Source organism: Quercus suber, unplaced genomic scaffold (genome assembly GCF_002906115.3).
Source record: "Quercus suber isolate HL8 unplaced genomic scaffold, Cork oak 2.0 scaffold_451, whole genome shotgun sequence".
Lineage (NCBI taxonomy): Eukaryota > Viridiplantae > Streptophyta > Magnoliopsida > Fagales > Fagaceae > Quercus > Quercus suber.
Genome location: NW_027069902.1, coordinates 473,072 through 477,727, shown reverse-complemented (window position 1 = coordinate 477,727; position 4,656 = coordinate 473,072). Strand labels below are relative to the sequence as shown.

Genomic DNA, 4,656 nt, shown 5'->3' with positions numbered 1-4,656 from the left:
GCAGAGGCCTGGAGAGGATCCCGTCCAGTTCATCAAAGTTGAAGATATGTCTCTGGATTGTTATGGGGACCATGAAAGAAAAAGAGGCTCGTAGAGACTTGCATATCTAACGTGATTTTTAAAACGTTGGGCTCATTTCACACCAAAAAATAAATAAAAAACTAAGAGAGAAAATTGGGCTCACACAATAAAGAAAAGAGAAAAGAAGGAAGAAAAGGGGCAAGAAGCTCAGAGGAGTGGAATCCAGAGACCAATGAAAGAACAATAAAAGCCCAAACCAGATAGAACCAGCAGACCAAAGAAAGCCCAGTAAGAAGAACTAGGTCGGATCCCAGAAGTCACCAGAGGCAGGGGATCCCTGGACGCGCAAAGTGAGATGAAGTAAATTCAAAAAAATAGATAAAAAGACAAAGGGCATGCGGATCTCATGCTCCAGACATGCAGTGGAGCCAGGAGGTAGGAAGCAAAATGCATGAGCCTGGTTCCGACCATTTGGGGAAAGTGACAAGAAAGAGTACACTGAAAAAAGCTGGAGCACTGAGAAGAAAAAGCCAAATCAGCTTCAGAACAGCCAACAGAGAAGTCTGGGAATAGAAAACTAGCCAAGGGACTTTCATTTGGTCGGACCAAAAGCAAGAAACTATGGGAGAAAAAGGAAACGACATGACCCTGAGCAACCTGGCATGGCACGAACTCTAAGGGGCAAAAGGGAGAAATCGTTAGTACCCCAGAGCCCGAAGCTGTGCTATAAAAGGGGGAAGGGGTCCATGCTGAAAGGGGCATAGAGATTGAGGGAAAAAGCTTCATCTTTGATTAGAACACTCAGCCATTCACGGCCATTTATTTGGAGTTTTATAGAACTAGAAAAGAGCTCTGTAAAATAAAAAGAAAACAGAGGAACCGTTCCTGGTATCCTAGAGACAGCCACTATAGCACATGCTCGGATTTAACAAATTCAAACTCTACAAGTCTTGAAGCTTAAATAGCTATCAAAGGCTGTAGTTTTTGAGCTTAGTCGAACCTTGCATCATGTCTTAGTGAGCATTGCAATCATAACTAAAGAAAATTAATAAAATACACCTCACTACTTCGAGGATCCCTAACCTATTCTTACATTATATTTCATTTTACTGTGCATTTCTTCACTGTTGAAAGAGTCATTCAATACAAATATCTTTGCTTGTTAGTTATTTGTATTGTAGGAAGTTTTTTTTATGCACCACTCGGTTCTAAAACAGCCCTCTTAGCTGCGGTGAACCGAGCCTAATCCACCAGAAACATTTCTTTGGCCCAGGATCCTTGGGCCACTAAAGTGAGAAGAAAAAGCAACTCTCACACAGCCTCATGAGACAAAAATAAACTATCAATGAGTAACAATAAATAAATGGCCTCTCCATGAGTAAACATGGCAGAGGGAGGGGAGGCACATGCAACTCATTTTATTATGACTAAGTCTGCACATACGTACCAGGTCTTCACTTAAATGGAGCCGTTGAACAAAAGTAAAATCTTCAAAATTCGCAAAATCGACAGCCAATCCATCAAGGACCACATAATTTAGCAATGGAAGATACATTAGTTCTTACACCATATTATATGACATTTGATTATATTCCTTCCACCCATGTTCTTGTTTCATTATGCCATTTCTAAAGACAAGATTCGTCTCTCACTAAAACAACTTAAAACACAAAACTAAATCACAAGAGTGTAAAGTAGAATTTTAATTAACACAAAAATTAATCAAAACCTAAAGTACGGATAAAATAAAATTAAAATAAAATAACAAAAAATGAAAAAAAAAATTGAGAGAGAGAGAGAGAGAGAGAGAGAGAGAGACGTAACCATTTTGTGTGAGAAAACTGTCTAGATGGAAGAGAAAATGTCAAATTTATAGTAAAATGATGAGTATAAGAAGAGTCAAAATAAAGGAAGACAAAATGATAGAAAAAAAGTGATATTAAGGTAGAAAATAGTGGGGAGATGAAAATGTAAAAGGGGGGGAGAAATGTTGGAAAATTAATTATAAAAATAATGGTAAAAAGATATTATAATTTTAAATAATGAAGTTTTTAAAACCAAAAAAAAAAAAAAAAAAGGAAATAGTGTTTTTTTCTTCTTTCTTAGGAAAAATAGATTTTGTTAGGGGTGATTTAGTTTGTTATGGTAAAACATGACTTTTGGGTTACTTAAAAAAGATCTAAGGGAAAAAAGAAAAGGAAAAAAAAATTGATGGAGTATTTAAGTTTATAGTGGATATTAATTATAATGGTGAACTTATAGTGCATATTGTTGACACATGCTAAAAAAAAAGGATGTGAGGATGTTGTAATCTATTGGTGATTGTCAAAATTTCATATAATAGTAGCATTTGAAGAATCTGGGTTAATGGAGAGACACATGATAGAATTAAAGATAGAGTAACATCTTAATTTAAGGAAATGCTCAATAAATGTCAACTAGTAAATCTAAAAATTAAAAAAAAAATAAGAAAATAAATGATGATATGACGCTGATGTGGCTTAATTAGAGCGTAGCAACAATAAATACTACCCTTCAGTTTTTAGTAATATATAGATTAAAACACAAAACTAAATCACAACAGTCCAAAGTAGAATTTTAATTAACACAAAAATTAATCGAAACCTAAAGTACGGATGCAATAAAATTAAAATAAAATAACAAAAAATGAAAAACAAATTGAGAGAGAGAGAGAGAGAGAGAGAGAGAGGTAACAATATTTTGTGAAAAAACTATGTATAGAATGGAAGAGAAAATGTCAAATTTATAGTAAAATGATGAGAATAAGAAGAGTTAAAATAAAGGAAGATAAAATGATAGAAAAAGAGTAAATTAAGGTAGAAAGTAGCGGGGAGATGAAAAGGTAAAAGGGAGGGAGAAATGTTGGAAAATTAATTATAAAAATAATTGTTAAAAGATATTTTAATTTTTAAATAATGAAGTTTTTAAAACCAAAAAAAGAAAAAGAAAAAGGAAAGAGTGTTTTTTTTCTTTCTTAGGAAAAATAGATTTTGTTAGGGGTGATTTAGTTATGGTAAAACATGACTTTTGGGTTAATTAAAAAAGATCTAAGGAAAAAAAAAATTGATGGAGAATTTAAGTTTATAGTGGATATTAATTATAATGGTAAACTTATAGTGCATATTGTTGACACATGCTAAAAAAATTGAAGAAGTTATAACAGATAAAGGATGTGAGGAGGTTGTAATCTATTGGTGACTGTCAAAATTCCATATAATAGTAGCATTTGAAGAGTCTGGGTTAATAGAGAGACACATGATAGAATTGAAGACAAAGTAACATCTTAATTTAAGAAAATGCTCAATAAATGTCAACCGGTAAATCTAAAAATAAGAAAATAAATGATAACATGACACTGATGTAGCCTAACTAGAGCGTAATAACAATTAATTATACGCTTCAGCTTTTAATAATATATAGATACAGATGAAATCAAAATTAGACAGTAATTCTTTTACACAAACACACAAGACTAATTCAAAAGGATTTTTTCATTTAAATTGATTAAAAAGGAAAATTTTAAAATGGACCTAAAAGTAAAAAACTAATTAATTAATTATCCTCTTTATATTGTAATTTACATTAATCACTCAAGTGTATTGCGTATGAGGTTAAATTTGAAAACTCTTCAGATGGAGGGTGTGTTTGTAAAATGTCAAGGGAGTACCACCCTGCTGGTGACTTTATCATCAATGAAGAATAAAATCAAAGTTGGTAAAGAAAGAGCCATGGCCGTGTACAAGGTTGTTGAAGCCTACCTTTTGGAAAACCCTGCCGCCTACGCTTAAGAATCATTCCGTACTGTTGCCCCTTCAAGATTTCTATGTGCTCTGAGTTTTCTCTCCGCTGAGTATTGTTGTAACTTGTAGTGATTGATTGGCAATCAGAAATTCAAATAACAATTTTCACATTTAGTAGTTACTTGTAAGAGCATTAGCATCAGAAAACTCTAATTCTACTCTATTTTACCATTCCAAAAATCCACTTTACCATTATACCATCCTATTTTACAATATCTCTACATCTCAAAACTCTATTTTTATTAAAATATTATTTTTTAATATTTCTTTATTATTTCTTTATAATTGTCATTTTTTTTTTCTCATATTTCCTGGGCTCTCCAACAGTCTTTTTTTTTTTTTTTTTCCTCTCCTTCTCCCTCAACCTCTAGCAACACACAAGTCATCAACAACCACAGCCACGGCACCAAAAACTCATTAGCACCTCAACCCATCAACAACCACAGCCACAACACCAAAAACCCATCATCCTATGCCGCCGATTTGAAACCCACCGGAGCAAACCCATTCAAAAAAAATCATCACCGAAGCCACCATCGGAGCTACCGATGATCAACCCAACCAATTCACGCACCGATCAATAGATTCACTGTTTCAAACCCACCATCAACCAATCCCAGCCCGCCGATCCAAACACCGGACCCAACCCACTTCAGCCACAACACCGGACCCAACCACAACCCAACCACGACCTAAACATCAGACCCAACATGACCCACAACCCCTTTAGGCACCGGTCACAACAACCAAAAAAAAAAAAAGCAACCACAGAAACGCAAAATCGCAACCCACCAGAAAAACTGAGCCACTGTGA

At 34.3% G+C, this 4,656-nt stretch overlaps 1 pseudogene; it reads left to right on the top strand.

Annotated features, from left to right (window-relative positions):
- LOC136062769 (pathogenesis-related protein STH-2-like) overlaps positions 1-3,830 on the top strand; it is a 31,016-nt pseudogene extending 27,186 nt beyond the window's left edge.
- The last annotated feature ends 826 nt before the right edge of the window (positions 3,831-4,656 follow it).